The sequence below is a fragment of the Rhinolophus sinicus genome, chromosome 11, assembly GCF_057876585.1.
Source record: "Rhinolophus sinicus isolate RSI-liver-muscle chromosome 11, RSI-T2T, whole genome shotgun sequence".
In the NCBI taxonomy this organism is placed as follows: Eukaryota; Metazoa; Chordata; class Mammalia; order Chiroptera; family Rhinolophidae; genus Rhinolophus; species Rhinolophus sinicus.
The window spans coordinates 9,561,985-9,570,697 of NC_142511.1; the positions used below are offsets into that span (position 1 = coordinate 9,561,985).

The following is an 8,713-nucleotide window of genomic DNA, read 5'->3' on the forward strand; positions in this document are numbered from 1 at the left end:
ATACGCTACCTAAGAAGTGCACGTGAACTTGTCTCCAGGAGCTTGGGAGACCTCCATACAGGACTGAATGCCCCATGTCAGAACACACCATGACTCCGTTTTCAGCAATTTTGTCACCTCTCTAGTGGCCTTTAAAATTGTTCACTGTCCCTGTACTGGAACCAAAAGAGTGACAGTTCTCTGAAAGGGTCAACCTGTCTTTCTTTACCTCACACAGTGCCATCTTGGTCTCCCATCAGTTTTTCATATGTGGATGCCCAGCTTCCGGGTCCCCTCGTCTGTCTCGTGCATCGTTAGGCCCTGAACCAGTACCACGCTGGCTCCATTACTATGGAGCTGGATAAGTCTTAGTATCCAGTGAGGTAATTACATTGCTCTTCACATTTGCCTTCGCTGTTCTTAACTCTTCCATGTTCCCTGTGATCAGTGTGACAAATTCAGTGAAAACTATTGGTATTTTTATTGGAATTACTTTGAATTTATAGATCAAGTTGAGAATTGACAGTTTTGAAAAGTTCATCCTCTAGTCTGTGAGCCATGAACTATCTCTCCATTTATTTAGGGTTTTAATGTCCCTCGATAATGTTTTACAATTTTCTACTGGTTTCATACATCTTTTATTAACTTACTTCAGGTAAACTAGTTTTTGTTTCTGTGAACATGACTTATTTCTGTTACGTTTCCCAATTGGTTATTACTTGTGTGTAGGAATGCTCTTGATTTATATGTTAATACTTATAACCAACAACCTTATTGAGCTTTCTTACCTAGTTCTAATGGTTTGTTCAGTATGATTCTGTTGTCATATTAGCTGCAAATAGGCGATAGATTGGGAGGAAATATGTGTTTATAAAATGTAGGATTCATGTCAAGAGTATTCAAGGAATTTTTGCAAAACAGTAAGAAAATTTATTCGATAGAAAAATGTGCTAAACGATATGAATAGACAGTTTATAGAAGGAAGCCTATGCAGCTCATCTGTGAAAAGATACTCATCTTCGCGAGTAGAGAAATGCAAAGTAAATCATCAGAGAGCTGTCACATTGTTTCTGTAAAACTGGGGAGAAATAGAGCACCGGATAATACCAGTTACAGCAAGGCCAGGAAAAATGGGAATCCTCAGGCATGCGGGTGAGGCTATAAGAGGTGAAGCCACGTGGAGAGCAACTGGGCAGTCTTAGGGCAATCGTGTGTGTCTCGTGTGTGTCTGTAGAACTTGAGAATGAAGACTTCCAACACCGGATCGCTTTCTAGCAGCACTGCCGTGAGCAGACGACTTAACCTTCCTTCTCAGGTTCCTCATCTCTAAAATGTACACGCTGACAGAACCCACCTCACAGAGCTGTGAGGCTAAACTTCGCTCGGACACCTGAGGCCGCGAGGGCAGGGCTAGCAGGCAGCAAGCATTGCCGGTACACTCTGTAGCCTACGAGTTCTGCTCCTGGACTCCGGTACGGGGAGTGGGATGAGGGGGAGGGGGAATTTTAAGTAGAATGAGAAAGGGGTCTTTGCAAAGTTAAATCATAGTGAACTGAGAACTACATGAAGAAAAGCCACCTAAGAAAGAACCCCCACTTATTGTTGATTATTAAGACCAGTATTTCACCCAGCTGGGTGCTGGTTTGAAATGATGACTTCTGATCACCACCCCAGAGTAGGTAAATCAGAATCTCAGGACGGTGCCTGGTACACACTAAAATTTGAGTTTGATTTGGGCTGACTTGTCCAGAGACCAAGCTTAACTAGAATTGCCGAATTTGCTCTGTTCTTGCCTCATTGTCAAAGCCAAGTTTTTCATCCAGTTTAGGTTCAGAAACTTAGCATCTATATTAAGCTGTTCTGAAAGCAAGACAAGCAAGCTGCGGTTTTGATTGCTAGAAATCGAGATATTTTTGTTAATGTAAAAACAGGACCCTTTTCCATTAGGTGTGGAAGAAAAACCTGGAGATTCACTGAGTGTCTTGCATCTTAAGCAATTAATAATAAACACAGTCAGTCAATTGATGAACCTCTGACAACCAGTAAGTTCTATAGTAGCTATGCTTATGACTCAATGCAGCCTAAATCACACTAACAGATCTTAACCATACAAATACGGGCTTAGAATTTCTATTTTGAAAGATAAATGACTATACTTTGGAGTGTGGTCATATCTCCCTGTGTCTTTGGGATAGACAACATAAGGAGAAGTCTGGGGTACGGCCTGGTGCCTTGAATTGAGACCTTCAGTTCTGTGATACAGCAAAGAAAGTTCTCTGTTACATTCCAGATCATAATTTGCGGCACTTGGGTAACATAAATTCTGCGTGCGTCCTTAGTTTTACTAAACTGAAACTGTTCCCCTCCAAAAGGAAGACTGATTTCGGGTATCATGTGTTTTCTTCTTTAAGAAGAGGTTTCTATTCCATTTTCACATTTTTTCTCCGAGCCAGCTGGTGGCAGGAAGCCTGCGTTAAGGGGGCTTCCTAGAGGCCCGTCCTCGTGTCTGACCATGACTGGAGGCTCTGGTACAGTTCAAGCTTATTTTACCTACTGCCTCTGAGCTCACGGAAAGGGGGAAAGGACAGGGAAGGCAATATATCGAAAAATGAGAGTGTTTCATAACAGTGGGGTGTGTGTTTTGAAACGGTAAAGAGGACTTTTCAAGTAACACTAACCTGCAGCAATTTAGAAACCATTAATATGTACTTTTTCCCAGAGGAGGCTTAATTGCCAGCCTCATTTAAATCATGGGAGCAGGATGTCTCCAATAATGTCTAAACCAAATCATCTCTTCCCTTACACTTCTATTTTTACTGTCTAAGCTCTCATGGTAGCCTTTTTTTTTTTTTTTTTTTTTTTGGTCAGTGTGTGTCTCACTTTTGGATTCCTACTTAATCATTTGCAGTACAATTGTCTTCATGTTTATTTAGATCAGTGGTTCTCAGTCTTAATTGCAATTTCGAATCATCCTGGGAACTTAAAAATCCCAATGCCCGGGGTGCACACCAGGCCAATTATGTAAGAATTGGGGCGGGGTGGAATCCAGGCATGAAAAAATGTTAAAGCTCCCCAGATGAGGTGAATGTGTAGCCAGGACTGCAAACCAGTGTTTAGACTGTTGGTCTCTAAGCACTTACAGAGACTATAGGACAGTGGCTTTCAAACTTGTGAGGGCACCAGAATCCCCTGGAGGGTTTGTTAAAACTGAAGTTGCCAGGTTGCACCCCCACAGTGTCTGATTCAGCGGGTCTGAGGTGGGGCCTAAAAATGCCCATTTCTAATAAGGTCCCAGGTGATTTGGATGCTCTGGTGTGCGGACCACACTGAGAACCCCTGGACATTAGAAACTGGACCAGAAAGAAGCATCGGAGGAGCTCGTGGGTTGTGAGTGTGCAGCTTTATCCCTGTGACTGTGACCGGGTGCCATCAGGAACCAGATTCTATGTGCTGGGTGATGGGGGGCCAAGGAAAGAGAAGGTATCACCCCCACTCTGAGGAAGTGTGGGGTCTTGCTGAGGAGGCCGAGCTCGGGGCTGGGCGGCAACAAGGTTCCCCAGCTGCTGTGGTGCAGCAGAGGCTGGGATGGGGTCGGGGTCAGGGTCAGGGTGGGGGTCAGCCTTCACCCTCGTTTGGTCTCCGGCCGATCATCCAGCCTTCCTGCAGCTCAGTGCTGACTTCTGCAAGATGGGAGCAATAACTGTTGCAGCTGCTTGCAGCGATGCATTTATATTTTGAAGTAACAGGGAAAAAATGGTTTGAATGACAAGTAGGGCCATTCACTCCACCGTAGTCCTCACCACTCCCTATAGTCTTGTGAGCAATTTGCTCCACTCGTTTTCTTTACCAACCTGGGTGTTAAATGCGATACCCGGAGCTGAGGCTCCCATTTTATGATCAAGAGGGAAACTGGTCCAGAAGCAAACAGTGCCTCGCAGAGCAGCAGGGAACAATGGAAAGAGCTGGTCCTTAGTGACTACCTTGTTCTGCCCTAGGAGACTTCTTCAATATATTAATCGTACTCCCTTTTTTTTTTTTTTTAAGAGAAAAAAAGGAAGAGAAGAAAAAAAAAGAAATTGAGAAAAGGGAGAGGAGAGAGACAAAGGGATAGAAAAAACGAAGAAGAAAGAAAAAACCAGCAGGCCACCTTTAAGACTTATGTGCACTGGTAAGGAATAATGTAGCTAGAAAAAATACTTTAATAGAGAAATTTCTTTCAAGATTTCTGTTTGTGTGCCCCGATATATTAATTTCTAAAAGTTATTAGATGGTAGTAACAGGCTCAAGAGAAATACTGGTTCCTGGTGTGATTTTTTTTAATTATTATTATTATTAAAGGGAGGAAACGCAACATCCACAAGCCATAAAGATGTAACCACCCCCCAACCCAGAAACGGGGGTACACTGGCAAGGCCATGGAGCCCTGGCCAGGCTGGGCCCTTGCCCATGGCCAGAATGCCCAGGCAGCCTCTGCCCCTGAGCCCCTTCAGCAGCACTTCTGCTTGAAAGGGAAATTCTGTTCCTTTACTTGGGTAGATGGAACACCGGCTCCTGCTGCTTCCTGCGTCAACGGGGAGGCTCACAGGCCACCTCTTGGGGCCCATTCAGTGTCCATCAGCAGGCCCTCTGCCCCCTCAGGTCCCTGTTCTCCCTTTGTTAACAGAACCAGCTTCAGCGATGCTGAATTCTCATGAAGTCACAACTAGATTGTTTTCCTCCTTGCTTTTGTTTGGATGTGTCTTGAAACAATTAGGCTTTTACTCTCAGACATTTCCATTCTCCCTTACTGGCTCACAGAGGCATCTCACACACCACCCTGGGGCGAAACGTGCTACTATGGTATCCAATAAACAGCTGCCAAACAAAGCCAAGAGTCTTGCTCGAATCAAATCAAGTTCTCTTTTGTGCTTGTTGTTCTTCCCTGAGCTGTGGAATTGCTGTCAAAAATAAAACCCACAGCACGTCTCCGGAGCTGAAGAAAAGCAGCCCCTTGAACCTCTGCCAGTGACTTCCCTGCAGTATCGTGCTTATCCATTTGATGGGTAGCAAGTCGGTCTAGGAAGAAGTCTTTTATTGGAATGTGTGTACTTGGGGACATCCAGTAAAAACCACAATGTGCTGAACCCCTGCTCTGTGCCAGGTCCTGACCGAGGGCTCTCACAGTCTCGTGGGAACATGAGAAGAAGCAACAAAGAAGCTGGGAACAACCCAATGCCTGGTGAGTGACCACCTGCATGAGGCAGGCAATGTGTCATCCAGCAGTTGAGGTCAGACAAAGGAGGTCGCTGGGAAGAAAAGACACATTTCCCTGTCCGGGGACAACTGCCTTGCCATCACCGGGTCCCTGCACCTGGAGCCCAAACCCACCCCAGGCAGAGGTGACTAAGCAGCCGGCCTCCTGCCTGCCCTCCTAGTCCTGCCCTGTGTCTCCTCACTGTGTCCCCACAGACACTATTCTACGTTCCCAGTGCATTTCACAAAAACTTAGCGATTTGATTCATATAATCACTGATGCCTTGGTTATAACCTTACTCATTTTATACAGAGTATCACATTTATTCCTGTAATAACCTTAGGAGGTAGGGATAATTCTTCCCAAATTACAACAGGAAAAGTCAGAGAGGTTAAGAAATGTGCCTAGTCATTCAGCAAAGGGTGGAGCCAGGATCCAAGCTCTGACTGGCCCGCCCCCACCCCAGGGGCCCCTGGCTTTCAGCTACAACATGCAGTTTTGGTGCCCAGCGCCAGCAGCACAAAAGCTCGGCAAATAATGTGATTTATTATGTGACTCAAAGAAAGAACAACCCAGCAGCTTCCTGTTTTAATGATTCTTGCTAATGACGGCTTCTAGCAGAAGAAATTTACATGCTGTCAACATGCGCTTGTAATTATTTTTTCCCAGTGGCTGTGCCAGGCCAGAGCCTCCCTGTGGGCCTTGCCCTGTGCTGGATCTGGCCCCTGGAGTTTTACAGTCTCCAAATACAAAACCCAGAGCAGTTAGCACCACGTGCACCTGCTGGGCCAGGAAAGGTCTGCATGTCAGAGGGAGAAGCACTGCACTGAGGCCTAGAGAGGCCGGGGGAGGCTGGCTGGAAGAGGGGAGATTTATGTGTGGACAGGAGTTAGGGCCAGAGGGGAACTGAAAGCAAGAAGTGGATGGATGGAGTTGAGGCTGGGAAGAGTTCACGTTGAGAAATGGCAGTACATAAAGTTGGAAAAGTAGGTTGGAGTTGAATTGCCTATGACTCTTAACTGTCCTCTTTGGAGAAAGGTCTGTTCAGGATCTCCGCCCGTTTTTTTCAGTTGGATTGTTTGTGTTTTGGGTGTTAAGTTGTATGAGTTCCTTACATATTATGTATATTAACCTGTTACCTAATGTATCATTGGTGAATATCTTCTCCCATTCAGTAGGTTGTCTTTTCATTTTGTGGATGGTTTCCCTCACTGTGCAAAAACTTTTTAGTTTGATGTGGTCCCATTTGTTTATTTTTTTTCGTTTGGTTCCCTTGCCCAAGGAGACATATCCAAAAAAACAGTGCTGAGTGTGACAGTCGTCTTCTTGCTATGTGTTCATATCATGGGGGTGGGGGAGAGATATCTGGTCTCTCCCTCTTCTTAAAAGGGTACTAATCTCATCACATGGGCCCCACTCTCATGACCTCGATAAACCTCATTCATCTCCCACAGTTTGTTCCTCCAAGTACCATCACGCTGGGAGTTAGGGTTTCAAAATATGAATTTGGGGAGGACACACTTAGTCCAGGACAAATACCCACTGAGTTCTTTCCTACAAGACATTTTCTATTAAGTGGGAAATGGTGGAAAGTGTTCAGTACATGTGAGCTGTTTTGCTGTGGAGTCTAAATGAACGGTGGGACAGAGGTTTGTTTTCTAAGCAGCTTATTAAGTGAGTTTCAAGTAAAGGGTAAAGGAAACTAATATACCCAGATGTTGGAGCATGGTTTTGCTGAGGATGGTCTGGGTCTTTTAAGGCCACAATTAGAGACAAGACCAGACCTTTCCATTCCTCATCTGCTTTTTTGGATTCCAAAGCATTGCCTTTCTCCAAAAAGGAAAATTAAAAACACAAAATCTCAAGTGGTTTGATAGTAATTCATCCCAGCAAATTTTACTTTCCATTAGAAGTCACCAGCTGTCATGGGCTTAGCTTTAAATGGAAATAACTTGCTCGCAGAGAACATTTTTCAGTTGATGTCACTTGCGAGTTTTATTTTCTCCTAATGAGAAATGGATTTGCCTTAGTGTGGCTTTGGTGACAGGACACCCCTGGAGGAGGCCTGATTTGGTGATCTGCCCCTGCCCCCTGGCCCAAGGAAAGCTGATTGCTCCACCAGGAGCTGAGAGGATGACACGGAGGTCAGGAGGGGGTTTTTGGGAGGTGGGGGGTAGATGGCAGTAGCTGTTTTCTTGCAGTGAGGGTCTCACAGTGCTTCTTCCCTTTAAAAGAAAAGATTTTAATTAAAAAATGCTTTCAAGTATCGAGGAAGTTTTGGAGAGAGGAGTGAATATTTTGACATGACTAACGGTTTTAGGGAGGCAGCCCCTCAGCCTGTGCTCAGAGCCTGTGCAGCTGAGGCCAGACCCCTTCCAGAGCTCCTCTCAAAGGAAGCACCTCTGTGGGGCCCCCCACTGCACGCAAGTGCCTAGAGTCCCTCATCTGGCTGCTGGAATAATCTCTTCATGACTCTCAAGAACAACACAAAACAGAAAGAATCTCTAAACTGACACTCCGCAGAGCCTGAGCTGAGTCACGTGCAGTCCTGACTGTGGCACCTGACAGAAGAGCTTGGACACTCAGGAAGGAGCCTCCTGCAGTGAGGCTGGGACAGGCTTCGGAGTCCAGCGGACGGAGTAGGCAGGAGGGTGAGGCCTAGGCCCCCTGGCATGGCCTACTGGGCAGTCCCTGGTGGGGAGGGCCCAGCAGTCATTCCTCAGTCATTGCAGCAGGGCTTCAACCTGCTGCCAATGAACCCAGGGGACTGGAGAAACTAGGAAACCGAGACAGGGAGACACTAGCAACTCCAGCACTGAGCAGGCTCCAAACCTGAGGGCTGCAGATGCCCACGAGCTGGGTCCTCAGAAGGGGTGGGTGGGCTGTCTTGCTTCACCAGCCCCCACTGTGCACACACACGGGCACCCCCCATAGCACCTCGGGGAGAACTCCCCGTGAACACAGCAGCATTCGAACCTGTGGCTGTTACAAGGGCCATCCCAGCTGAGGCCACACTTCCCCCACATCCCGTCGCCTGCTCACCGTGGGGGCTCAGAAGTGTCCAAGAGTTTCTGAGTAATATTCTTGACAGACACCAAAGTTCTCTCCTCTGGAGCGCGGAGCCCCGGGGTTGCCCCCAGGGAAGACCCCTGGCAGCTTCTGTCTGAGCAGCGGGGCCAGCTCCAGGAACACTAAATTCTGGCCGCACTTCCAGCCAAGGCCTGGTTACTTTAGATTCCCTCTCCTCCCCCTGTCTCTGCAAGCAGAAGCCTGCCAGGGTATTCGTCATGTTTCCGAGCTACCCTGCTGTGTGATTTATGCACAGACAGGGCAGGAGCACAGACTCTAGAGGGGATGAAAGCAAGCTGGGGGTGGGGGTGGGGTGCTGGGTGGTCCTGTCACCCCAAGGGTCACTAAGAAGGTCCCCAGTTTTAGGATCAGCTCTTCGTTCCTCTTAGCTAGGGCTGAGGAACATACAGGCTCCACAGATGTCCGGAGAAC

At 46.8% G+C, this 8,713-nt stretch overlaps 1 protein-coding gene across 5 annotated transcripts in view; it reads left to right on the forward strand.

Moving 5' to 3' along the window:
* The window catches only part of RALGPS2 (Ral GEF with PH domain and SH3 binding motif 2), a 134,078-nt gene extending 130,712 nt beyond the window's left edge, over nt 1–3,366 (forward strand). For 4 of the 5 annotated variants that reach the window (XR_016022737.1, XR_016022739.1, XR_016022741.1 and 1 more), the window contains 2 exons: nt 218–1,451; nt 3,268–3,366. The gene's annotated coding sequence lies outside the window, so the exon portion shown is untranslated. The remainder of the gene's footprint in view (nt 1–217; nt 1,452–3,267) is intronic. The other variant, XR_016022738.1, reaches the window with a different exon arrangement.
* The last annotated feature ends 5,347 nt before the right edge of the window (nt 3,367–8,713 follow it).